Raw genomic sequence first — 27648 nt, 5'->3', positions numbered from 1 at the left:
ATATATATATACGCGCACACACACACATATATATAAACGTATTCTCCGTTGAGATATTGCAGCCGCTGCTGTGTCCAGGCCCAGGAGCCTTAGCACTGTGCTGTGATGTCACTCAATACCACTGACATCACTAGGTGTAAACAACATCTCTCCTTTGCTGTGTATGTGACTATGGAGCTGTTTGGTGATGTCGTCTATTATGGCCTTCATAGAAGCAACAGGAGATTGTTGCATCCATCTAGAACCCTCAGAACTACAGTGCTATGATGTCACTCACTTCCACAGGCCTTGCAGAGTGTAAACAACAACAACCCAGCTTTGTTGTGTATGTAACCATAGGGATTTGTGATGTCACCTAGAACCTTCACAGCAGCGACAGCTTTATGAGGAGCATCAGCACTGCTCTGCCTGAGCAGAACCATCACCGCCATAGGTTGTCAAATAACCCGGGTTTAACCCACACAGGTAAGTCCAATGGGGTGCAGGCATGTCCTCTATGCTTACAGCTTCCCGTGGGTGTTGGTTTGATACCGTTTGGGGACAGCCAAGGAGGCATCTGCAGGCAACAAAGGTAGGTGTGTGCTTGTGTGTGTGTTTCCTATGCAGATCCTAAGCCCAGTGTCACATGCAAGTAGGAGGAGTAAGAAGGGTTCCTGGCAAATCCGGGTTATGGATTGCATTTAAAAAGGCCCCGTGGGAGTGCAATGGGCCCCTGTCTTGCTGCTTAGCAATAATGGTATGGGTTTAGGTTCTGCTGTGTGTACTGGTGGTTGACTGCCCCCCAGCCCAGAGTGTGCATGGAAAATTGTCTGGCAGCCTCCCTGACAGCAAGCAGTGATAGTGCCCATGAAGGGCACCTTGTTGGGCCCGCCCCTTTCACGGTTATCGCTTCTCGGCCTTTTGGCTAAGATCAAGTGTAGTATCTGTTCTTATCAGTTTAATATCTGATACGTCCCCTATCTGGGGACCATATATTAAATGGATTTTTGAGAACGGGGGCCGATTTCGAAGCTTGCTTCCGTCGCCCTATGCATTGACCCGATATGGCAGTATCTTCGGGTACAGTGCACCACCCCCTTACAGGGTTAAAAAAAAAGATTCCTACTTTCATTGCTACCTGCTTGCTGGCTAGCCAGCTAGCCAGCCCTGTGGGCCTTGCTGCTGCTGCAGCCAAAAAACAAAAGGTGGTGCTGCTGCTGCTTCTGCTGCTTCTGCTTCTGCTTGTGTCTGGCCGCTGTTGGAGCGTCCAGGCACAGGACTTCTGCTGCTGCTGACTAAATGGCCTCCTTAATTGGATCATTTGAGTAGCCAGCACACCTGTGCAGGTAGGGCATGACATGATAGGCAGCTGCCTTGATAGCGGGTGGGTGCTGAATGTTCCTAATTGACAAAATAAGATTAATGCTTATGAAGAAATATAAAATCTCATCCCTTCCCCAATATCGCGCCACACCCCTACCCCTTAATTCCCTGGTTGAACTTGATGGACATATGTCTTTTTTCGACCGTACTAACTATGTAACTATGTAACATAACATGGGGGGGGGGGTCTCCTGGCTGTTCACACAGGTGTGTCATTGCTGTACATTGACCATGCATTGCTTCTGTGGTATTGCAAAGGCAAAGACAAATGCTTCCAGCCATCCATTGCACTAATGGATTGGTCATCAGCTGGCTGTCTATGTCCCGCATCAATATAGACCAAAGTACAGAGGGTTAGGCTATGCTATTGTGCACCTACCTGATGCATCAGAAGGTGCGAGGCCCTTGCTAAATTCTGTGCACAGACTTTGAGATCTATACTTTAGACTGTATCTAAACCTGCTCCAACATGGACTGACATTCTGGCCTACTTTCAGCCGATGCGACTTGTCTGTCGCTGAACAGTCGCTTTTTATGTATTCAGCACCTATGTATAATGTTGTAAAAATGCTCTAGAAGCTAAAGTCGCAGAAATGTCACACATATTTGGCCTGCAACTTTCTGTGCGACAAATTCAGACAGGAAAAATCAGTATAAATCCTTAGAAAATTATCCCCCAGTGTCTCCATCTGCTGGCGGTATTGAATAAGCATTGCTGCACTGATGGGGTATGCATTAGACGAAAAAAAAGAAGAAAAAGAAGAATAATACGCCCAGAAAAGAGGCGAAAAGGAGAAAAACGTAAAAAAACGTGAAAAAAAAGTAAGAGGAAGAGAAGGGAAAAAAAGGTGGAAATGGGTTTAAAAGTGATTTCGGCTGAGAAATATATATATATATATATATATATATATATATATATATATATATATATACGCGCACACACACACATATATATAAACGTATTCTCCGTTGAGATATTGCAGCCGCTGCTGTGTCCAGGCCCAGGAGCCTTAGCACTGTGCTGTGATGTCACTCAATACCACTGACATCACTAGGTGTAAACAACATCTCTCCTTTGCTGTGTATGTGACTATGGAGCTGTTTGGTGATGTTGTCTATTATGGCCTTCATAGAAGCAACAGGAGATTGTTGCATCCATCTAGAACCCTCAGAACTACAGTGCTATGATGTCACTCACTTCCACAGGCCTTGCAGAGTGTAAACAACAACAACCCAGCTTTGTTGTGTATGTAACCATAGGGATTTGTGATGTCACCTAGAACCTTCACAGCAGTGACAGCTTTATGAGGAGCATCAGCACTGCTCTGCCTGAGCAGAACCATCACCGCCATAGGTTGTCAAATAACCCGGGTTTAACCCACACAGGTAAGTCCAATGGGGTGCAGGCATGTCCTCTATGCTTACAGCTTCCCGTGGGTGTTGGTTTGATACCGTTTGGGGACAGCCAAGGAGGCATCTGCAGGCAACAAAGGTAGGTGTGTGCTTGTGTGTGTGTTTCCTATGCAGATCCTAAGCCCAGTGTCACATGCAAGTAGGAGGAGTAAGAAGGGTTCCTGGCAAATCCGGGTTATGGATTGCATTTAAAAAGGCCCCGTGGGAGTGCAATGGGCCCCTGTCTTGCTGCTTAGCAATAATGGTATGGGTTTAGGTTCTGCTGTGTGTACTGGTGGTTGACTGCCCCCCAGCCCAGAGTGTGCATGGAAAATTGTCTGGCAGCCTCCCTGACAGCAAGCAGTGATAGTGCCCATGAAGGGCACCTTGTTGGGCCCGCCCCTTTCACGGTTATCGCTTCTCGGCCTTTTGGCTAAGATCACGTGTGGATTTCTGTGCGTGGTTTGGGTTGAAAGGAGTGGTGATCGGGGCCCTCTTTACGGGGGGCCCTGGATTGTTGCTGAGCTGCGATCGTGGGTTTTACCTGCAAAAATGAGCGAGAAGGCGCGTGGACTTGAGGACACGGTGCGGATCTACGTTCCTGGCGAGCACCGGGGGACGATCGGACTTGACCAAATCGTTGTGGAGATTCTTCGCAAGCTTGATTACCTACAGGTATGGAATGTATTGGCTATACAGGATTTTCCTAGGCAAGGAATTTATGATATTACTTTTTGTGGTTCTGAGATTTGCCAGAGAGTCTATATGGATCTTGAAGAAATGAAGAGGAAAAGTGAGCCTGCTATAATGAAGAAGATTAAAGTGGAACCGTTATTTATGAATACAACAAAGGTAGTAATTGTCCACATGTATAATCCTAAGGTTTCTGATGAAATGGTTACAAACTTTTTGTTCCGGTATTGCGAGGAAGTGAAATTTATAGGAAGACTTAAGAACAAGTTTGGGTACTTTAATTGTAAGAGAAAGTTTATTGTAAAATTTAAAAAAGATGAAGGAATGCAAGATGGAAGGAAGAGCATACCACAGGTGTTTTCTATCGGAGGAGAGAGAGGTTTCTGCTTTTATGAAGGCCAGTTGCAATATTGTAGAAAGTGCCATGCCTATGGCCATGTGCAGGATTATTGCTCTGAGAAAGGAGAATGTTGCAGAAATTGTGGGAAAACTGGTCATGAAGCAAGTATCTGTACAGAGAAGAAGACATGTGATATCTGTGGAAGTGAGGAACATTTGGCAAGAGGCTGTGATATGTGGTATAAAAAGAAGAGAAGTTATGCTGATGCAGCTGGGAATAGAGGAGAACAAAGAGAAAAAGGGGGAGGGAGGTTTGTTCCTGGAGTTGGTGAGAGTGTGAGTGTGAGTGTTAATGTGGCACAGGTGGCTGAGGAAAGTTCTGTGATAGTGGAGCACATTAGCACTCAGGAGAGGTCAGGGGAGGAGGGTGTTTCCACTGCTGTGACTGGTGAGGAGACAGGTGTGGGAGGTGAATTTACCTTGGTGAAAAAGAAAAAAGCAAAAAAAGTGAAAGTGGTGGAGAAAATTGAGACAGTGTATGGTGATGTTCTTTCTAGTGAAGAGGCTATGGATGATATTGAATGTCCAAACCCAATTGTGGGGGAGGAGGAGGGAATGGAAGTTGTTGGGTCATCTCAGAGATCTCTAACACCTGGTCAGAGAGTTTCTCGCAGTAAGGAAGAAGAGGAGGAGGAAGATGAGGATGTGCAGGTTGTGAATAAAAGGTGTAAGACAGGGAGCTGGTCTGAGGATCAGGAAGCCCTTGTTCTTGGTAGTGATAATGAAATAGACAGGGACTCTAACATAGGGTCGCCTGATTGTTTTGCAAGTTTACATAGGAAAGTTGAAGGCCAAAATGTTAATTTCTAAGTTAAGATGGATTTTAAAGCATTTGGTTTTCTTTTCCTAGTTATTATGACTTTGGTTGTAACAACTATTAATGTAAGAAGTATTGAGTCTGAAATTAGGAGAGCTGCAATTTTTGATATTCTTGAGAATGTTAGAAGTGATGTGATATGTTTACAGGAGTGTGCAATAAAGTCAGCACCTTATGCAAATGAGTGGAAGTGTGGGCAGTCCTTCTGGTCCACATGTGCAGAAAACAAAAATGAAGGTGTTGGGATTTTATTGCGAAACAGGGACATTAAAGTTTTAAATTGCCAAACTTTAGTACCTGGTCGTTGTATGGTTTTAATTTTTGAGGTTTTGGGCCAGAGGATGAGAATTTTTAATGTGTATGCTCCAGCAGAAAAACAAGCACGTTTGTCTTTTTTAGAGTCCCTTAAGTTTTTTATCCCTGGTCGTGAAGATACTATTATTGTTGGCGATTTTAACTGCATTAGATCCGTCAATGATCGTGAGAGCTCTGCTGAGGTTAGAACTGATATTACTTCCAATGTTTTAAATCAAATTATTCAAGACTTGCATTTTACTGATGTTGGACTGATGGTTAGCACTGATGAAAGATATACGTACATATCAGATAGTGGCCGCTGTAAATCCCGGATCGATTACATCCTGGTCTCTGATGGGATTAAGGTGGTCCGGTGCAATCAAATGATGTCAACTTTCTCAGACCACAAGATGGTGTCGGCTGAGATAAGTGTCACAGAGTCCCTTCATTTTGGGAGGGGGCTCTGGAAATTAAATGTAAGTCTATTGGAAGATGAGGAAGTAATGGCTGGTTTTAATCATGTGTTTTTATCCTGTGTTTCTAAACAACCTGATTTTAGTAATGTCTTAGTGTGGTGGGAATGGGCTAAAGGAGAGTTTTCTAATTTCTTTAAGATGTTTTGCATAAAGAGAGCACAAGAGAAGAGGAGGAGTGATGAAAGGCTTGTATCCCGGTTAGAGACTCTCTATAAGTTTAAACGTGTTGGTGTGGAGGTGGAGGATGAGATTGTTAAGGTGAAGGGGGAGATGAAAAAAAGGTTGTTGGAAAAGGGAAGGAATATTGTATATAAGTCTAAAGTGCAGCACCTAGAAGAAAATGAGCAGTGTACACGGTATTTCTTTAAAAAATGTTTTAATGCTAAAGGTGTTTTTAAATCTGTTTTTACCCCTACGGGGGAAGTTTTTGGAGAGGAGATGGTGAAGGAGATTGGCAGATTTTATGAGACACTCTTTAGTAATAAGAGCAGAGCCAGTGAGACGGAGATGAATGATTATTGTAATATTTTGGAGAATAATGTTCCTGTTGAAAAAGTAGATTTTTTGATTGATGATGTTAGTGAAGGGGAGATCAAGCAGGCCCTGGATAAGATGGCCAAAGGGAAGACACCAGGCTGTGATGGTCTCCCCGCTGAGTTTTATTCCGCGTTCTGGAATATTTTAAGTAAAGAGTTTACACGGGTGGTGCAATATGTTTTTAACTCAGGTGTTTTAGCTGAATCTATGAAGAAAGGGGTCATAACATTAATTCATAAAAAAGGTGATGGCAGAGATCTTAAAAATTGGAGACCTATAACTTTATTAAATTGTGACTACAAGATAATTGCTAAGATTGTGGCTAATAGACTGAGTGATGTAGTGGACCACCTTGTGGGAGAATACCAAGTTTGTGCAGTACCGAAAAGAAAAATAACAGATAATTTATTGCTTTTAAGAGACTCTATTTATTACAGTAACTTTAACAAGAATGCACTGTTTGTTGAGTCCATAGATTTCGAAAAGGCTTATGATAAGGTTGCACATGATTTTATGTTCATTGCTTTAAAACACTTAGGTATTCCAGAAAAGTTATTATCTGTTATTATGAGTTTTTATCATGGGGTGACAAGTCAGATTTTAGTAAATGGGCATGTGGGGCCTGCTTTTAATGTCTTGTCTGGAGTCAGACAGGGATGCCCACTCTCCCCAATTCTGTTTATATGCGTTATAGAGGGCCTGTTGAAGAATGTGCAGAAAGATAAATGTGTGAGTGGTGTTTTTATTCCAGGTAGTGATGGTAGTAAGTTAAAGGTTTTAAGTTATATGGACGATGTGGTTTTTACTTGTACATCCCAAGCAGATCTCAACAGAGTAAATTTGCATGTGAGGATTTTTTGTTGTGTGGCTGGGATGAATGTGAACTGGGGGAAGTGCCAATTATGCAGTTTTGGGAACCAAGAGAATATAGTAGTGGATGGTGTTAAGGAAAAAGAAGACATTGAAGTGCTGGGAGTGATATTTGATAAAGACCTCAAAGGAAAGAAAAGTTATGAGACTTTGGACAGTAAAATTGAGAAGAAGCTATCCTTCTGGAGGTTAAGGAACTTGTCACTTAAAGGGAAAGTTCTTATCATTAAGTCTGTAATCCTACCGCTTCTCTTGTATACGGCTATGGTGCTTCCTCCAGGGAAGTTATGGACTAGGAGAGTCACAAGGAAGCTTTTTGTGTTCTTCTGGGGGTCTAAGATGGAGAAAATGAGAAGAGAAGAAGTGATGAAGAGTATGAATTTGGGCGGATATAACTTTCCAAACATTGATCTGTTTTTAAAGGTGCACTATTTTCTTTTAATTTTTAAATTGATACAGTGCAATAATAGGGCGGCAGACATGAGTAAATACCTTGCAGGATGGTTGTTTTCCAAATGGGGCTGGTGTGAGAGGGATTTGAGGAGACCCATAGCACATGTGATACCTACCTTCTATGTGCTCCTCAGGTCTTTCAATGATCAATTTGGTTTGAGCTCTTTAGGTGAACCTGATAAAAAGAAAATAGAACAAGAAATAAGGAAAAATGAGAGATTATATGAAGTACCATTCTGCACTAATGCTCAGTCTGTGAAGATTTGGAAGTTTTTTAAAGTTATTGGACTATCAAACAGACAAAAAGACGTTAGTTGGATGTCCTTTCATGGCTGCCTCCCAACCCGATCTTTTTTAAATGGAAGAGGTTTGAGAATAAGTGACAGATGCCCAAGAGAGGGTTGTGGAGGTAGAGAAGACTTAGTGCACCTTTATTGGGACTGTTTTTATGCAAAAGAATTTTTTATGTTTTTAAAGAAGTTTTTAATCCAACTCACTGGATATAACAGTTTTTCTTTTGAGAAAGTTTTTATTGGTCAAGATCTTAGTAAAAAGGAAGATACACGTACTAATTGGATTCTTTTTTCTGTTTTTAAAGAGGTTTTATGGGACTCACGCAATTTGCTTGTTTTTAAAAATGTTGTTATTTCTCCGAGGGAATTGAAAAGATTGTTTTTAGGAAGGATTTTTACTATCTTTCTACTGGACAAAAAGAGAATTGGTGAAGAAGAAGCGGAGAAAATCTGGATGCATACACGATGGAAAAATTTATAAGAAGTACGTAAAGGAGAAAGCTGTAAGTTTTTGACCAATTTCTGTGATTGTTTTTGACATGTTTTTTTGTTTTGTTGTTTGGTCACTTTTTCTTGGCACTCGGTTCCCTTAGTTAGTTTTTTCCGTATGATGTTTTTTCAGATATTGTTTTAAGTGACGAGTCTTGGTAGGTGACCTGATGATCGTCCAAACAATAGTCTGTAACTGAGGAAAAAAAAAAAAAAAAAAAAAAAAAAATCTGTTCTTATCAGTTTAATATCTGATACGTCCCCTATCTGGGGACCATATATTAAATGGATTTTTGAGAACGGGGGCCGATTTCGAAGCTTGCTTCCGTCGCCCTATGCATTGACCCGATATGGCAGTATCTTCGGGTACAGTGCACCACCCCCTTACAGGGTTAAAAAAAAAGATTCCTACTTTCATTGCTACCTGCTTGCTGGCTAGCCAGCTAGCCAGCCCTGTGGGCCTTGCTGCTGCTGCAGCCAAAAAACAAAAGGTGGTGCTGCTGCTGCTTCTGCTGCTTCTGCTTCTGCTTGTGTCTGGCCGCTGTTGGAGCGTCCAGGCACAGGACTTCTGCTGCTGCTGACTAAATGGCCTCCTTAATTGGATCATTTGAGTAGCCAGCACACCTGTGCAGGTAGGGCATGACATGATAGGCAGCTGCCTTGATAGCGGGTGGGTGCTGAATGTTCCTAATTGACAAAATAAGATTAATGCTTATGAAGAAATATAAAATCTCATCCCTTCCCCAATATCGCGCCACACCCCTACCCCTTAATTCCCTGGTTGAACTTGATGGACATATGTCTTTTTTCGACCGTACTAACTATGTAACTATGTAACATAACATGGGGGGGGGGTCTCCTGGCTGTTCACACAGGTGTGTCATTGCTGTACATTGACCATGCATTGCTTCTGTGGTATTGCAAAGGCAAAGACAAATGCTTCCAGCCATCCATTGCACTAATGGATTGGTCATCAGCTGGCTGTCTATGTCCCGCATCAATATAGACCAAAGTACAGAGGGTTAGGCTATGCTATTGTGCACCTACCTGATGCATCAGAAGGTGCGAGGCCCTTGCTAAATTCTGTGCACAGACTTTGAGATCTATACTTTAGACTGTATCTAAACCTGCTCCAACATGGACTGACATTCTGGCCTACTTTCAGCCGATGCGACTTGTCTGTCGCTGAACAGTCGCTTTTTATGTATTCAGCACCTATGTATAATGTTGTAAAAATGCTCTAGAAGCTAAAGTCGCAGAAATGTCACACATATTTGGCCTGCAACTTTCTGTGCGACAAATTCAGACAGGAAAAATCAGTATAAATCCTTAGAAAATTATCCCCCAGTGTCTCCATCTGCTGGCGGTATTGAATAAGCATTGCTGCACTGATGGGGTATGCATTAGACGAAAAAAAAGAAGAAAAAGAAGAATAATACGCCCAGAAAAGAGGCGAAAAGGAGAAAAACGTAAAAAAACGTGAAAAAAAAGTAAGAGGAAGAGAAGGGAAAAAAAGGTGGAAATGGGTTTAAAAGTGATTTCGGCTGAGAAATATATATATATATATATATATATATATATATATATATATATATATACGCGCACACACACACATATATATAAACGTATTCTCCGTTGAGATATTGCAGCCGCTGCTGTGTCCAGGCCCAGGAGCCTTAGCACTGTGCTGTGATGTCACTCAATACCACTGACATCACTAGGTGTAAACAACATCTCTCCTTTGCTGTGTATGTGACTATGGAGCTGTTTGGTGATGTCGTCTATTATGGCCTTCATAGAAGCAACAGGAGATTGTTGCATCCATCTAGAACCCTCAGAACTACAGTGCTATGATGTCACTCACTTCCACAGGCCTTGCAGAGTGTAAACAACAACAACCCAGCTTTGTTGTGTATGTAACCATAGGGATTTGTGATGTCACCTAGAACCTTCACAGCAGTGACAGCTTTATGAGGAGCATCAGCACTGCTCTGCCTGAGCAGAACCATCACCGCCATAGGTTGTCAAATAACCCGGGTTTAACCCACACAGGTAAGTCCAATGGGGTGCAGGCATGTCCTCTATGCTTACAGCTTCCCGTGGGTGTTGGTTTGATACCGTTTGGGGACAGCCAAGGAGGCATCTGCAGGCAACAAAGGTAGGTGTGTGCTTGTGTGTGTGTTTCCTATGCAGATCCTAAGCCCAGTGTCACATGCAAGTAGGAGGAGTAAGAAGGGTTCCTGGCAAATCCGGGTTATGGATTGCATTTAAAAAGGCCCCGTGGGAGTGCAATGGGCCCCTGTCTTGCTGCTTAGCAATAATGGTATGGGTTTAGGTTCTGCTGTGTGTACTGGTGGTTGACTGCCCCCCAGCCCAGAGTGTGCATGGAAAATTGTCTGGCAGCCTCCCTGACAGCAAGCAGTGATAGTGCCCATGAAGGGCACCTTGTTGGGCCCGCCCCTTTCACGGTTATCGCTTCTCGGCCTTTTGGCTAAGATCAAGTGTAGTATCTGTTCTTATCAGTTTTCATGCTGGTGGGGATGGGTGCTGCATGGAGGATGCAGGTGTACCAGGGCTTTCCGGGGCTGGTTCTGAGGAATCAGCTCGACGGCTGCCCCGATGTGACCTGTTCCCTCCGGGTCTCGCCATGAGGCTGAGAGGGTCTAGAGCCGAGGTACTTTTGTGCCTCGGGGAGTGGTGACCCCGAGGTGCCGAAACTCACTGGGAGAATAGACTCACTGAGTTGAAGCACGGGCACCATAATCTCTTCACCTTGTGGCACTCACCTCTTGATTCCCGGCCTTCTGGCTAGGATCAGAGAAATTTTTATAGATCCGGCCGGATGTCCGGGCAGTATATCTGCACACATTCACTTATTTATTTCTTTTTTGTCTCACTGTGTCACTTTTTGCGTGTTGTGTGTTCACAGGATTGGTCAGGATGCGGTAGCCCTTCTGGGTGTCCCTCCTGGCGGTCTAGGGGAGGTGTGTGTGGCCATTAGGTTCCGCACCTCCCTGCAAACACCCCGGGTACTCCTGCTTTGACAGGGTACCTACCGTAATCGGCTCTGCGGGCAGATACCTTGGCTAACGCCAAGGGGGATGCCGGGAGCATTTGTGGTCCCCTAGTAGCTTCGGCGAAAAGGGACATCGAACCTGGAACCTCGCAGGTACCTTTTGGTCCGGAGGCGAAGGGTAAGGTTTGTTGGGGGGCCTCTCTCCTATCGGAGAAGGGCTTGCGATAGACCGCATCCTTTGTGCACGTTTTTTTAGTGTAACACGTTTGCACTTTTTCTTGCACTTTGGGTGAATCGAAAGCACGTTCCTCGGCTAAAAAAAAAAAAAAAAAAAAAAAAAAAAAAAAATCTGTTCTTATCAGTTTAATATCTGATACGTCCCCTATCTGGGGACCATATATTAAATGGATTTTTGAGAACGGGGGCCGATTTCGAAGCTTGCTTCCGTCGCCCTATGCATTGACCCGATATGGCAGTATCTTCGGGTACAGTGCACCACCCCCTTACAGGGTTAAAAAAAAAGATTCCTACTTTCATTGCTACCTGCTTGCTGGCTAGCCAGCTAGCCAGCCCTGTGGGCCTTGCTGCTGCTGCAGCCAAAAAACAAAAGGTGGTGCTGCTGCTGCTTCTGCTGCTTCTGCTTCTGCTTGTGTCTGGCCGCTGTTGGAGCGTCCAGGCACAGGACTTCTGCTGCTGCTGACTAAATGGCCTCCTTAATTGGATCATTTGAGTAGCCAGCACACCTGTGCAGGTAGGGCATGACATGATAGGCAGCTGCCTTGATAGCGGGTGGGTGCTGAATGTTCCTAATTGACAAAATAAGATTAATGCTTATGAAGAAATATAAAATCTCATCCCTTCCCCAATATCGCGCCACACCCCTACCCCTTAATTCCCTGGTTGAACTTGATGGACATATGTCTTTTTTCGACCGTACTAACTATGTAACTATGTAACATAACATGGGGGGGGGGTCTCCTGGCTGTTCACACAGGTGTGTCATTGCTGTACATTGACCATGCATTGCTTCTGTGGTATTGCAAAGGCAAAGACAAATGCTTCCAGCCATCCATTGCACTAATGGATTGGTCATCAGCTGGCTGTCTATGTCCCGCATCAATATAGACCAAAGTACAGAGGGTTAGGCTATGCTATTGTGCACCTACCTGATGCATCAGAAGGTGCGAGGCCCTTGCTAAATTCTGTGCACAGACTTTGAGATCTATACTTTAGACTGTATCTAAACCTGCTCCAACATGGACTGACATTCTGGCCTACTTTCAGCCGATGCGACTTGTCTGTCGCTGAACAGTCGCTTTTTATGTATTCAGCACCTATGTATAATGTTGTAAAAATGCTCTAGAAGCTAAAGTCGCCGAAATGTCACACATATTTGGCCTGCAACTTTCTGTGCGACAAATTCAGACAGGAAAAATCAGTATAAATCCTTAGAAAATTATCCCCCAGTGTCTCCATCTGCTGGCGGTATTGAATAAGCATTGCTGCACTGATGGGGTATGCATTAGACGAAAAAAAAGAAGAAAAAGAAGAATAATACGCCCAGAAAAGAGGCGAAAAGGAGAAAAACGTAAAAAAACGTGAAAAAAAAGTAAGAGGAAGAGAAGGGAAAAAAAGGTGGAAATGGGTTTAAAAGTGATTTCGGCTGAGAAATATATATATATATATATATATATATATATATATATACGCGCACACACACACATATATATAAACGTATTCTCCGTTGAGATATTGCAGCCGCTGCTGTGTCCAGGCCCAGGAGCCTTAGCACTGTGCTGTGATGTCACTCAATACCACTGACATCACTAGGTGTAAACAACATCTCTCCTTTGCTGTGTATGTGACTATGGAGCTGTTTGGTGATGTCGTCTATTATGGCCTTCATAGAAGCAACAGGAGATTGTTGCATCCATCTAGAACCCTCAGAACTACAGTGCTATGATGTCACTCACTTCCACAGGCCTTGCAGAGTGTAAACAACAACAACCCAGCTTTGTTGTGTATGTAACCATAGGGATTTGTGATGTCACCTAGAACCTTCACAGCAGCGACAGCTTTATGAGGAGCATCAGCACTGCTCTGCCTGAGCAGAACCATCACCGCCATAGGTTGTCAAATAACCCGGGTTTAACCCACACAGGTAAGTCCAATGGGGTGCAGGCATGTCCTCTATGCTTACAGCTTCCCGTGGGTGTTGGTTTGATACCGTTTGGGGACAGCCAAGGAGGCATCTGCAGGCAACAAAGGTAGGTGTGTGCTTGTGTGTGTGTTTCCTATGCAGATCCTAAGCCCAGTGTCACATGCAAGTAGGAGGAGTAAGAAGGGTTCCTGGCAAATCCGGGTTATGGATTGCATTTAAAAAGGCCCCGTGGGAGTGCAATGGGCCCCTGTCTTGCTGCTTAGCAATAATGGTATGGGTTTAGGTTCTGCTGTGTGTACTGGTGGTTGACTGCCCCCCAGCCCAGAGTGTGCATGGAAAATTGTCTGGCAGCCTCCCTGACAGCAAGCAGTGATAGTGCCCATGAAGGGCACCCTGTTGGGCCCGCCCCTTTCACGGTTATCGCTTCTCGGCCTTTTGGCTAAGATCAAGTGTAGTATCTGTTCTTATCAGTTTTCATGCTGGTGGGGATGGGTGCTGCATGGAGGATGCAGGTGTACCAGGGCTTTCCGGGGCTGGTTCTGAGGAATCAGCTCGACGGCTGCCCCGATGTGACCTGTTCCCTCCGGGTCTCGCCATGAGGCTGAGAGGGTCTAGAGCCGAGGTACTTTTGTGCCTCGGGGAGTGGTGACCCCGAGGTGCCGAAACTCACTGGGAGAATAGACTCACTGAGTTGAAGCACGGGCACCATAATCTCTTCACCTTGTGGCACTCACCTCTTGATTCCCGGCCTTCTGGCTAGGATCAGAGAAATTTTTATAGATCCGGCCGGATGTCCGGGCAGTATATCTGCACACATTCACTTATTTATTTCTTTTTTGTCTCACTGTGTCACTTTTTGCGTGTTGTGTGTTCACAGGATTGGTCAGGATGCGGTAGCCCTTCTGGGTGTCCCTCCTGGCGGTCTAGGGGAGGTGTGTGTGGCCATTAGGTTCCGCACCTCCCTGCAAACACCCCGGGTACTCCTGCTTTGGCAGGGTACCTACCGTAATCGGCTCTGCGGGCAGATACCTTGGCTAACGCCAAGGGGGATGCCGGGAGCATTTGTGGTCCCCTAGTAGCTTCGGCGAAAAGGGACATCGAACCTGGAACCTCGCAGGTACCTTTTGGTCCGGAGGCGAAGGGTAAGGTTTGTTGGGGGGCCTCTCTCCTATCGGAGAAGGGCTTGCGATAGACCGCATCCTTTGTGCACGTTTTTTTAGTGTAACACGTTTGCACTTTTTCTTGCACTTTGGGTGAATCGAAAGCACGTTCCTCGGCTTTAGATAAAAAAAAAAAAAAAAAAAAAAAATCTGTTCTTATCAGATACCCAGCCCCACCCAGCCTCCTTTCTCTCCTGGTCCAGCAGCACCTAACCCCCCTCCAGCTGCTGGTGCCCGCCCTTCGGAGGACTTTCCTGTGATTCCTCCCCCAGGTACCATACAGAGGAAGAGGAAAGGAAGGGACAACGCATCAGAAGAGTCCCACAAAAGAAAGATAATCGAGACCTGCGAGACCCCTCAAGCTTCAGATGAGGAGGAGGAGATGGAGCAGGTCTGCGAGAGCCTTGAAGCTTCAGAAGGAGAGGAGGTGATGGAGCAGGCCCAAGTGGAACAGGTCCAAGCAGAGCCAGTCCAAGCTCAATCTATGGAGGAGCTGCTGCAGGACCCAGAGGTCAAGAAAATCCTGGACACTCCGTCCAACACGGTCTACGACGAGTTCTTGGAAGGGCGCTACAAGAAGCCACACGAGCCGACAGGCGCCAGAGAAGAGGACCCGTCCGACCAGACTGGTAACTAGTATCAGAACTAACCTCTCTTTTTTATTCCCATGGCTGATCTCAACATCTTCTGCATTAATGTGAGGAGTATTAGAGCTTGGTTTAGATTCCAGACTGTTCTTACGTTCTTAGATTCCCAGAGGTGTGATGTTTACATGTTGCAGGAATGTGCTTTGTCTGCTTCTAGGTCTTACAACCATCTGGCCAGGCAGTGGCCTCACGGCCCTTCCTACTGGTCTGGTGGGGGCGACAATAGGTCTGCGGGGGTGGCCATCCTGATCAGGGGAGGTAACTTTGCACTTGATTCCGTCCGGGAGCTCGTCTGTGGCAGACTTCTTGTCGCAGACGGTTCCTGGGCGGGTGAGCCCGTGCGGCTCATCAACGTGTACGCCTCCCCTGAGAGGGATGTCCGACTGGAGGTTCTCCAGGCCCTGCGGGCTGAACTCGCCACCACTAGGGCAGTAGTGTTGGGTGGTGACTTCAACTGCCCCATTGAGGTGGACGGGCGCAGTTCTGGCACATCCGCCAACCTGGACGTGACGTCTAAACTGCTGATTGAGATGGTGACGGAGGCATCCTTGCAGGACGTTGTCGGGTCCATCGGGAACGGCTCCGTAAACTATACGTGGAGCCGCCCCGATGGCTCGCTCCGTTCTCGGATAGACTTCATCTTCACTTCGAGAGCAGTCAGAAAGGTGTCGTACTCTATGGTCCCCTGCTTCTTCTCTGACCACAGGGCCATTCGATTCCGGGGGACTCTGGGCCATGGATTCCCACCTGGCCCAGGCTCCTGGAAGTTGAATTGTGCCCTGTTGGAGCAGAGGGAGGTCATGGAGGAACTTAGGGATGCGTACCTTGTATGGCGAAATGACAAATGTCTGTTCAAGTGCATCAGCGACTGGTGGGAATATGTTAAAGTCGAATTCCGTTGTTTCTTTCAGGCAAAAGGCAGACAATAGGCGTGTGCGAAGAAGTGGGACTTGAGGAAACTGCAGCGCGAGCTGCGGTCCCTGCAGGACCTGCTCCAGTGTGGCTGGGACGTCAGGGAGGAGCTGGAGGAGACCAAAAAGAGCTTGAAAAGGCACTTTGAGGAGGAATCCAAGCGAATCGTCTTTCGTTCCAAGGTGGAGAACCTGGAGAAGGGTGAGAAATGTAACTCTTTCTTTTTCAGGAAGCTCCATACCGGCCACACGCCCCTGACTGAGCTACGAGATGAGACCGGACACATGAGGAGCGGCAAGGAGGAAGTGATGGGGGTCGTCCACGACTTCTACAGCAACCTCTACGCCCCCAAGTCATCCGACCCCGAAGCCGCCGAGAGGTTCCTGTCAGGTGTCACTAACGTTGTTGATCCCGCAGGTGCGGCGGCTATGGACGATCCCTTGACGGTGGGGGAGCTGCTCTCTGCCGCTAAATCCTTTAAGCCCGGCAGGACCCCGGGCAGTGACGGTCTCCCGGCCGAGCTCTACGTAGCGCTGGGTGACCTGACCTGTCCGGACCTGTTGGAGGTGTACGAGGAGATGGTGGTGGGGGGCAGAATGCCTCCGTCGTTGAGGGAAGGGATGATCACGATCTTGTATAAGCGGAAGGGGGAGAGATGTGACCTGAAAAACTGGCGTCCCATCTCTCTCCTGAACGTGGACTACAAGATCCTCGCCAAGGTGCTGGCCAACAGGCTGAAACCTGTCATGGGGCAGATCGTCCATCCGGACCAGACCTGCAGCATTCCTGGCCGCAGGATTGCCGACAGCCTTGCCCTTGTGAGAGACACGGTCCATTACATCCAGGACCGCGGGGGCCGCGCCGCCCTGGTCAGCTTAGATCAGGAGAAGGCGTTCGACCGTGTCTCCCACGCATTCATGGACAGGGTTTTGCGCAGGCTGGGTCTGGGGAAGATGTTTTGCTCTTTTGTTAACGTTATGTATTTTGACATTTACAGCACGGTGTTGGTGAACGGCTGGAAGACTGACCCCTTTTCCATTCTTTCAGGGGTTAGACAAGGCTGCCCTCTTTCACCTCTCCTTTTTGTTTGTGTTATAGAGCTCTTCGCTGAGACTATCCGGCAGAGTGGAGAGATCAGAGGGATCACCGCACCAGGACCAGATCGCCACGAGGTCAAGTGCTCGCTCTACATGGACGACGTGACCGTCTTCTGCGCTGACCAGCGTTCGGTGACTGCACTCGTCCAGACCTGCGAGGACTTCGGCAGAGCTTCGGGGGCAAAAGTCAACTGCGGGAAGTCGGAGGCCATGCTCTTCGGGGAGTGGCACCTGGCTTCTTCCGCCCCCTTCCCCTTTACTATTAAGCCGGACTTCATTCAAATTCTTGGAGTCTGGTTCGGGAAGGAAGGAGCGGCCCTTAAGTCTTGGCAAGACCGACTAGGAAGGATAAACTCAAAGATCGGACTGTGGAGCTCCAGAAAGCTCACGATGGAAGGCAAGGCACTTGTCCTGCGGAGTGAAGTTTTGCCTGTGCTCCAATATACCGCACAGGCCTGGCCTCCCCATACCACCGTTTGCAAGGCCATCACCCGGACAGTATTTGGCTTCGTCTGGGGCAAAATGGACAGAGTCAAGAGGACCGTGATGTACAAGGAACCCCGCAAGGGTGGGAAGGGAATACCCGACATCCCCGCTCTGCTGAGGGCCTCCTTTGCATGTGTCACGGTGCAGCGGACTCTTGTAGAAAAGACTGGCTCAGCGGGCAGGTCCATGTCTCGCTTGCTTCTCATGCCCCTCTGGAGACAGCTGGGCTGGGACAAGTGGGACAGCTCCATCCCTTACAACTGGAACACTCCCTGGTTCTATGGGGATGTTGTCCGGTTTGTGAGGGAGCACCAGCTGGAAGGACTGAAACCAGACCTATGGAAGCCAAAGACAATCCACAAGCTCATCCGAGCTAAGGACTCGACCGAGCTGGTTCCGGGACTCCCCGCAGCCACTGCAGAGACAGTTTGGAACAATGTGGCCTCAAAGCGGCTTACCAATGGACACAAGGACTTGTCGTGGATGGCCGTCATGGGAGGTCTCTCTCTCAGGTCATTCATGCATGCCCGCAACCTGTGCAAGACCCGGTACTGCCCCCGTTGCCCCTACGTGGAGGAAACATCTTTCCACGTGTTTTGGCAGTGCCCCTTTGCACAGGGTCTGTTGGACGCCCTAGAACAGGAACTCAGAGACTCAGTGCCCAGGAGCTGCCTATCGTACCATTCGGTGCTTTACGGCCTGTTCCCTGGGACCCACGACGTGGAGGCCATCAAGGAGGCCTGGCGCCTTATGAACTGTTTTAAGGACGCAGTGTGGCTCTCCAGGAACCGCCTCGTGATCAACAGGGAAAACATGTCCGTCCGGGACTGCCGCAGGTTCATCAAGAACCTGCTTAGAGACTATTCCATCTTGGACAGCTCGGCCGTTGATGAGGAAGAAGAGGAGTGAAGACCCCTCTCCTTCTCCCATGTCTCCCTGAAGATACAGCCCAACAGTTTGGCCCTGTGATCCGCCCCCTCCCTACTCCCACATAGTCGCCCACACCCCTACCCCGATCACAGATTGTATTATTTGGTTTTTGTTTGATCTCTTGTGCTTTTCTATTGCAGGATTGAGCTGAATGTTAGAGTAGCATGGTGTGCGATGTATAGCTTAGGGAACCTTTGCTGTGTATTGTACTATCATGCTTTGTGTGACTGTAATTTATTGTACGACTTGTAATGACTGAACGGAAAATAAAGCTCTTTCAATCAAAAAAAAAATCTGTTCTTATCAGTTTAATATCTGATACGTCCCCTATCTGGGGACCATATATTAAATGGATTTTTGAGAACGGGGGCCGATTTCGAAGCTTGCTTCCGTCGCCCTATGCATTGACCCGATATGGCAGTATCTTCGGGTACAGTGCACCACCCCCTTACAGGGTTAAAAAGAAAGATTCCTACTTTCATTGCTACCTGCTTGCTGGCTAGCCAGCTAGCCAGCCCTGTGGGCCTTGCTGCTGCTGCAGCCAAAAAACAAAAGGTGGTGCTGCTGCTGCTTCTGCTGCTTCTGCTTCTGCTTGTGTCTGGCCGCTGTTGGAGCGTCCAGGCACAGGACTTCTGCTGCTGCTTACTAAATGGCCTCCTTAATTGGATCATTTGAGTAGCCAGCACACCTGTGCAGGTAGGGCATGACATGATAGGCAGCTGCCTTGATAGCGGGTGGGTGCTGAATGTTCCTAATTGACAAAATAAGATTAATGCTTATGAAGAAATATAAAATTTCATCCCTTCCCCAATATCGCGCCACACCCCTACCCCTTAATTCCCTGGTTGAACTTGATGGACATATGTCTTTTTTCGACCGTACTAACTATGTAACTATGTAACATAACATGGGGGGGGGGGGGGGGTCTCCTGGCTGTTCACACAGGTGTGTCATTGCTGTACATTGACCATGCATTGCTTCTGTGGTATTGCAAAGGCAAAGACAAATGCTTCCAGCCATCCATTGCACTAATGGATTGGTCATCAGCTGGCTGTCTATGTCCCGCATCAATATAGACCAAAGTACAGAGGGTTAGGCTATGCTATTGTGCACCTACCTGATGCATCAGAAGGTGCGAGGCCCTTGCTAAATTCTGTGCACAGACTTTGAGATCTATACTTTAGACTGTATCTAAACCTGCTCCAACATGGACTGACATTCTGGCCTACTTTCAGCCGATGCGACTTGTCTGTCGCTGAACAGTCGCTTTTTATGTATTCAGCACCTATGTATAATGTTGTAAAAATGCTCTAGAAGCTAAAGTCGCAGAAATGTCACACATATTTGGCCTGCAACTTTCTGTGCGACAAATTCAGACAGGAAAAATCAGTATAAATCCTTAGAAAATTATCCCCCAGTGTCTCCATCTGCTGGCGGTATTGAATAAGCATTGCTGCACTGATGGGGTATGCATTAGACGAAAAAAAAGAAGAAAAAGAAGAATAATACGCCCAGAAAAGAGGCGAAAAGGAGAAAAACGTAAAAAAACGTGAAAAAAAAGTAAGAGGAAGAGAAGGGAAAAAAAGGTGGAAATGGGTTTAAAAGTGATTTCGGCGGAGAAATATATATATATATATATATATATATATATATATATATATATATATATATACGCGCACACACACACATATATATAAACGTATTCTCCGTTGAGATATTGCAGCCGCTGCTGTGTCCAGGCCCAGGAGCCTTAGCACTGTGCTGTGATGTCACTCAATACCACTGACATCACTAGGTGTAAACAACATCTCTCCTTTGCTGTGTATGTGACTATGGAGCTGTTTGGTGATGTCGTCTATTATGGCCTTCATAGAAGCAACAGGAGATTGTTGCATCCATCTAGAACCCTCAGAACTACAGTGCTATGATGTCACTCACTTCCACAGGCCTTGCAGAGTGTAAACAACAACAACCCAGCTTTGTTGTGTATGTAACCATAGGGATTTGTGATGTCACCTAGAACCTTCACAGCAGCGACAGCTTTATGAGGAGCATCAGCACTGCTCTGCCTGAGCAGAACCATCACCGCCATAGGTTGTCAAATAACCCGGGTTTAACCCACACAGGTAAGTCCAATGGGGTGCAGGCATGTCCTCTATGCTTACAGCTTCCCGTGGGTGTTGGTTTGATACCGTTTGGGGACAGCCAAGGAGGCATCTGCAGGCAACAAAGGTAGGTGTGTGCTTGTGTGTGTGTTTCCTATGCAGATCCTAAGCCCAGTGTCACATGCAAGTAGGAGGAGTAAGAAGGGTTCCTGGCAAATCCGGGTTATGGATTGCATTTAAAAAGGCCCCGTGGGAGTGCAATGGGCCCCTGTCTTGCTGCTTAGCAATAATGGTATGGGTTTAGGTTCTGCTGTGTGTACTGGTGGTTGACTGCCCCCCAGCCCAGAGTGTGCATGGAAAATTGTCTGGCAGCCTCCCTGACAGCAAGCAGTGATAGTGCCCATGAAGGGCACCTTGTTGGGCCCGCCCCTTTCACGGTTATCGCTTCTCGGCCTTTTGGCTAAGATCAAGTGTAGTATCTGTTCTTATCAGTTTAATATCTGATACGTCCCCTATCTGGGGACCATATATTAAATGGATTTTTGAGAACGGGGGCCGATTTCGAAGCTTGCTTCCGTCGCCCTATGCATTGACCCGATATGGCAGTATCTTCGGGTACAGTGCACCACCCCCTTACAGGGTTAAAAAGAAAGATTCCTACTTTCATTGCTACCTGCTTGCTGGCTAGCCAGCTAGCCAGCCCTGTGGGCCTTGCTGCTGCTGCAGCCAAAAAACAAAAGGTGGTGCTGCTGCTGCTTCTGCTTCTGCTTGTGTCTGGCCGCTGTTGGAGCGTCCAGGCACAGGACTTCTGCTGCTGCTGACTAAATGGCCTCCTTAATTATATCATTTGAGTAGCCAGCACACCTGTGCAGGTAGGGCATGACATGATAGGCAGCTGCCTTGATAGCGGGTGGGTGCTGAATGTTCCTAATTGACAAAATAAGATTAATGCTTATGAAGAAATATAAAATCTCATCCCTTCCCCAATATCGCGCCACACCCCTACCCCTTAATTCCCTGGTTGAACTTGATGGACATATGTCTTTTTTCGACCGTACTAACTATGTAACTATGTAACATAACATGGGGGGGGGGGGGGGGGGTCTCCTGGCTGTTCACACAGGTGTGTCATTGCTGTATATTGACCATGCATTGCTTCTGTGGTATTGCAAAGGCAAAGACAAATGCTTCCAGCCATCCATTGCACTAATGGATTGGTCATCAGCTGGCTGTCTATGTCCCGCATCAATATAGACCAAAGTACAGAGGGTTAGGCTATGCTATTGTGCACCTACCTGATGCATCAGAAGGTGCGAGGCCCTTGCTAAATTCTGTGCACAGACTTTGAGATCTATACTTTAGACTGTATCTAAACCTGCTCCAACATGGACTGACATTCTGGCCTACTTTCAGCCGATGCGACTTGTCTGTCGCTGAACAGTCGCTTTTTATGTATTCAGCACCTATGTATAATGTTGTAAAAATGCTCTAGAAGCTAAAGTCGCAGAAATGTCACACATATTTGGCCTGCAACTTTCTGTGCGACAAATTCAGACAGGAAAAATCAGTATAAATCCTTAGAAAATTATCCCCCAGTGTCTCCATCTGCTGGCGGTATTGAATAAGCATTGCTGCACTGATGGGGTATGCATTAGACGAAAAAAAAGAAGAAAAAGAAGAATAATACGCCCAGAAAAGAGGCGAAAAGGAGAAAAACGTAAAAAAACGTGAAAAAAAAGTAAGAGGAAGAGAAGGGAAAAAAAGGTGGAAATGGGTTTAAAAGTGATTTCGGCGGAGAAATATATATATATATATATATATATATATATATATATATATATATATATATATATATACGCGCACACACACACATATATATAAACGTATTCTCCGTTGAGATATTGCAGCCGCTGCTGTGTCCAGGCCCAGGAGCCTTAGCACTGTGCTGTGATGTCACTCAATACCACTGACATCACTAGGTGTAAACAACATCTCTCCTTTGCTGTGTATGTGACTATGGAGCTGTTTGGTGATGTCGTCTATTATGGCCTTCATAGAAGCAACAGGAGATTGTTGCATCCATCTAGAACCCTCAGAACTACAGTGCTATGATGTCACTCACTTCCACAGGCCTTGCAGAGTGTAAACAACAACAACCCAGCTTTGTTGTGTATGTAACCATAGGGATTTGTGATGTCACCTAGAACCTTCACAGCAGCGACAGCTTTATGAGGAGCATCAGCACTGCTCTGCCTGAGCAGAACCATCACCGCCATAGGTTGTCAAATAACCCGGGTTTAACCCACACAGGTAAGTCCAATGGGGTGCAGGCATGTCCTCTATGCTTACAGCTTCCCGTGGGTGTTGGTTTGATACCGTTTGGGGACAGCCAAGGAGGCATCTGCAGGCAACAAAGGTAGGTGTGTGCTTGTGTGTGTGTTTCCTATGCAGATCCTAAGCCCAGTGTCACATGCAAGTAGGAGGAGTAAGAAGGGTTCCTGGCAAATCCGGGTTATGGATTGCATTTAAAAAGGCCCCGTGGGAGTGCAATGGGCCCCTGTCTTGCTGCTTAGCAATAATGGTATGGGTTTAGGTTCTGCTGTGTGTACTGGTGGTTGACTGCCCCCCAGCCCAGAGTGTGCATGGAAAATTGTCTGGCAGCCTCCCTGACAGCAAGCAGTGATAGTGCCCATGAAGGGCACCTTGTTGGGCCCGCCCCTTTCACGGTTATCGCTTCTCGGCCTTTTGGCTAAGATCAAGTGTAGTATCTGTTCTTATCAGTTTAATATCTGATACGTCCCCTATCTGGGGACCATATATTAAATGGATTTTTGAGAACGGGGGCCGATTTCGAAGCTTGCTTCCGTCGCCCTATGCATTGACCCGATATGGCAGTATCTTCGGGTACAGTGCACCACCCCCTTACAGGGTTAAAAAGAAAGATTCCTACTTTCATTGCTACCTGCTTGCTGGCTAGCCAGCTAGCCAGCCCTGTGGGCCTTGCTGCTGCAGCCAAAAAACAAAAGGTGGTGCTGCTGCTGCTTCTGCTGCTTCTGCTTCTGCTTGTGTTTGGCCGCTGTTGGAGCGTCCAGGCACAGGACTTCTGCTGCTGCTGACTAAATGGCCTCCTTAATTGGATCATTTGAGTAGCCAGCACACCTGTGCAGGTAGGGCATGACATGATAGGCAGCTGCCTTGATAGCGGGTGGGTGCTGAATGTTCCTAATTGACAAAATAAGATTAATGCTTATGAAGAAATATAAAATCTCATCCCTTCCCCAATATCGCGCCACACCCCTACCCCTTAATTCCCTGGTTGAACTTGATGGACATATGTCTTTTTTCGACCGTACTAACTATGTAACTATGTAACATAACATGGGGGGGGGGGGGTCTCCTGGCTGTTCACACAGGTGTGTCATTGCTGTACATTGACCATGCATTGCTTCTGTGGTATTGCAAAGGCAAAGACAAATGCTTCCAGCCATCCATTGCACTAATGGATTGGTCATCAGCTGGCTGTCTATGTCCCGCATCAATATAGACCAAAGTACAGAGGGTTAGGCTATGCTATTGTGCACCTACCTGATGCATCAGAAGGTGCGAGGCCCTTGCTAAATTCTGTGCACAGACTTTGAGATCTATACTTTAGACTGTATCTAAACCTGCTCCAACATGGACTGACATTCTGGCCTACTTTCAGCCGATGCGACTTGTCTGTCGCTGAACAGTCGCTTTTTATGTATTCAGCACCTATGTATAATGTTGTAAAAATGCTCTAGAAGCTAAAGTCGCAGAAATGTCACACATATTTGGCCTGCAACTTTCTGTGCGACAAATTCAGACAGGAAAAATCAGTATAAATCCTTAGAAAATTATCCCCCAGTGTCTCCATCTGCTGGCGGTATTGAATAAGCATTGCTGCACTGATGGGGTATGCATTAGACGAAAAAAAAGAAGAAAAAGAAGAATAATACGCCCAGAAAAGAGGCGAAAAGGAGAAAAACGTAAAAAAACGTGAAAAAAAAGTAAGAGGAAGAGAAGGGAAAAAAAGGTGGAAATGGGTTTAAAAGTGATTTCGGCGGAGAAATATATATATATATATATATATATATATATATATATATATATATATATAGATATATATATATATACGCGCACACACACACATATATATAAACGTATTCTCCGTTGAGATATTGCAGCCGCTGCTGTGTCCAGGCCCAGGAGCCTTAGCACTGTGCTGTGATGTCACTCAATACCACTGACATCACTAGGTGTAAACAACATCTCTCCTTTGCTGTGTATGTGACTATGGAGCTGTTTGGTGATGTCGTCTATTATGGCCTTCATAGAAGCAACAGGAGATTGTTGCATCCATCTAGAACCCTCAGAACTACAGTGCTATGATGTCACTCACTTCCACAGGCCTTGCAGAGTGTAAACAACAACAACCCAGCTTTGTTGTGTATGTAACCATAGGGATTTGTGATGTCACCTAGAACCTTCACAGCAGCGACAGCTTTATGAGGAGCATCAGCACTGCTCTGCCTGAGCAGAACCATCACCGCCATAGGTTGTCAAATAACCCGGGTTAAACCCACACAGGTAAGTCCAATGGGGTGCAGGCATGTCCTCTATGCTTACAGCTTCCCGTGGGTGTTGGTTTGATACCGTTTGGGGACAGCCAAGGAGGCATCTGCAGGCAACAAAGGTAGGTGTGTGCTTGTGTGTGTGTTTCCTATGCAGATCCTAAGCCCAGTGTCACATGCAAGTAGGAGGAGTAAGAAGGGTTCCTGGCAAATCCGGGTTATGGATTGCATTTAAAAAGGCCCCATGGGAGTGCAATGGGCCCCTGTCTTGCTGCTTAGCAATAATGGTATGGGTTTAGGTTCTGCTGTGTGTACTGGTGGTTGACTGCCCCCCAGCCCAGAGTGTGCATGGAAAATTGTCTGGCAGCCTCCCTGACAGCAAGCAGTGATAGTGCCCATGAAGGGCACCTTGTTGGGCCCGCCCCTTTCACGGTTATCGCTTCTCGGCCTTTTGGCTAAGATCAAGTGTAGTATCTGTTCTTATCAGTTTAATATCTGATACGTCCCCTATCTGGGGACCATATATTAAATGGATTTTTGAGAACGGGGGCCGATTTCGAAGCTTGCTTCCGTCGCCCTATGCATTGACCCGATATGGCAGTATCTTCGGGTACAGTGCACCACCCCCTTACAGGGTTAAAAAGAAAGATTCCTACTTTCATTGCTACCTGCTTGCTGGCTAGCCAGCTAGCCAACCCTGTGGGCCTTGCTGCTGCTGCAGCCAAAAAACAAAAGGTGGTGCTGCTGCTGCTTCTGCTGCTTCTGCTTCTGCTTGTGTCTGGCTGCTGTTGGAGCGTCCAGGCACAGGACTTCTGCTGCTGCTGACTAAATGGCCTCCTTAATTGGATCATTTGAGTAGCCAGCACACCTGTGCAGGTAGGGCATGACATGATAGGCAGCTGCCTTGATAGCGGGTGGGTGCTGAATGTTCCTAATTGACAAAATAAGATTAATGCTTATGAAGAAATATAAAATCTCATCCCTTCCCCAATATCGCGCCACACCCCTACCCCTTAATTCCCTGGTTGAACTTGATGGACATATGTCTTTTTTCGACCGTACTAACTATGTAACTATGTAACATAACATGGGGGGGGGGGGGGGGTGGTCTCCTGGCTGTTCACACAGGTGTGTCATTGCTGTACATTGACCATGCATTGCTTCTGTGGTATTGCAAAGGCAAAGACAAATGCTTCCAGCCATCCATTGCACTAATGGATTGGTCATCAGCTGGCTGTCTATGTCCCGCATCAATATAGACCAAAGTACAGAGGGTTAGGCTATGCTATTGTGCACCTACCTGATGCATCAGAAGGTGCGAGGCCCTTGCTAAATTCTGTGCACAGACTTTGAGATCTATACTTTAGACTGTATCTAAACCTGCTCCAACATGGACTGACATTCTGGCCTACTTTCAGCCGATGCGACTTGTCTGTCGCTGAACAGTCGCTTTTTATGTATTCAGCACCTATGTATAATGTTGTAAAAATGCTCTAGAAGCTAAAGTCGCAGAAATGTCACACATATTTGGCCTGCAACTTTCTGTGCGACAAATTCAGACAGGAAAAATCAGTATAAATCCTTAGAAAATTATCCCCCAGTGTCTCCATCTGCTGGCGGTATTGAATAAGCATTGCTGCACTGATGGGGTATGCATTAGACGAAAAAAAAGAAGAAAAAGAAGAATAATACGCCCAGAAAAGAGGCGAAAAGGAGAAAAACGTAAAAAAACGTGAAAAAAAAGTAAGAGGAAGAGAAGGGAAAAAAAGGTGGAAATGGGTTTAAAAGTGATTTCGGCGGAGAATATATATATATATATATATATATATATATATATATATACGCGCACACACACACATATATATAAACGTATTCTCCGTTGAGATATTGCAGCCGCTGCTGTGTCCAGGCCCAGGAGCCTTAGCACTGTGCTGTGATGTCACTCAATACCACTGACATCACTAGGTGTAAACAACATCTCTCCTTTGCTGTGTATGTGACTATGGAGCTGTTTGGTGATGTCGTCTATTATGGCCTTCATAGAAGCAACAGGAGATTGTTGCATCCATCTAGAACCCTCAGAAATACAGTGCTATGATGTCACTCACTTCCACAGGCCTTGCAGAGTGTAAACAACAACAACCCAGCTTTGTTGTGTATGTAACCATAGGGATTTGTGATGTCACCTAGAACCTTCACAGCAGCGACAGCTTTATGAGGAGCATCAGCACTGCTCTGCCTGAGCAGAACCATCACCGCCATAGGTTGTCAAATAACCCGGGTTTAACCCACACAGGTAAGTCCAATGGGGTGCAGGCATGTCCTCTATGCTTACAGCTTCCCGTGGGTGTTGGTTTGATACCGTTTGGGGACAGCCAAGGAGGCATCTGCAGGCAACAAAGGTAGGTGTGTGCTTGTGTGTGTGTTTCCTATGCAGATCCTAAGCCCAGTGTCACATGCAAGT

At 46.4% G+C, this 27648-nt stretch overlaps 5 non-coding genes and 4 pseudogenes across 5 annotated transcripts; all 9 read left to right on the top strand.

Moving 5' to 3' along the window:
* Positions 1-884: 884 nt before the first annotated feature.
* Positions 885-1075, top strand: LOC130314851 (U2 spliceosomal RNA). The gene has a single exon (XR_008862469.1). It is a non-coding gene; the product is annotated as a U2 spliceosomal RNA (small nuclear RNA).
* Positions 1076-8263: 7188 nt separating this feature from the next.
* Positions 8264-8460, top strand: LOC130314917 (U2 spliceosomal RNA). The gene has a single exon (XR_008862524.1). It is a non-coding gene; the product is annotated as a U2 spliceosomal RNA (small nuclear RNA).
* Positions 8461-10549: 2089 nt separating this feature from the next.
* Positions 10550-10709, top strand: LOC130314935 (U2 spliceosomal RNA; annotated as a pseudogene).
* Positions 10710-11364: 655 nt separating this feature from the next.
* LOC130314921 (U2 spliceosomal RNA) lies at positions 11365-11595 on the top strand (annotated as a pseudogene).
* Positions 11596-13674: 2079 nt separating this feature from the next.
* LOC130314934 (U2 spliceosomal RNA) lies at positions 13675-13834 on the top strand (annotated as a pseudogene).
* Positions 13835-18757: 4923 nt separating this feature from the next.
* Positions 18758-18933, top strand: LOC130314896 (U2 spliceosomal RNA; annotated as a pseudogene).
* Positions 18934-21032: 2099 nt separating this feature from the next.
* LOC130314850 (U2 spliceosomal RNA) lies at positions 21033-21223 on the top strand. The gene has a single exon (XR_008862468.1). It is a non-coding gene; the product is annotated as a U2 spliceosomal RNA (small nuclear RNA).
* A 2098-nt stretch (positions 21224-23321) lies between these two features.
* On the top strand, positions 23322-23512 carry LOC130314849 (U2 spliceosomal RNA). Its single transcript, XR_008862467.1, has one exon. It is a non-coding gene; the product is annotated as a U2 spliceosomal RNA (small nuclear RNA).
* Positions 23513-25619: 2107 nt separating this feature from the next.
* On the top strand, positions 25620-25810 carry LOC130314848 (U2 spliceosomal RNA). Its single transcript, XR_008862466.1, has one exon. It is a non-coding gene; the product is annotated as a U2 spliceosomal RNA (small nuclear RNA).
* Positions 25811-27648: the final 1838 nt, after the last annotated feature.

Source organism: Hyla sarda, unplaced genomic scaffold (genome assembly GCF_029499605.1).
Source record: "Hyla sarda isolate aHylSar1 unplaced genomic scaffold, aHylSar1.hap1 scaffold_185, whole genome shotgun sequence".
NCBI classification, from domain to species: domain Eukaryota; kingdom Metazoa; phylum Chordata; class Amphibia; order Anura; family Hylidae; genus Hyla; species Hyla sarda.
The sequence above is the reverse complement of the archived record's forward strand: the minus strand, read 5'-3'. Positions and strand labels throughout refer to the sequence as shown.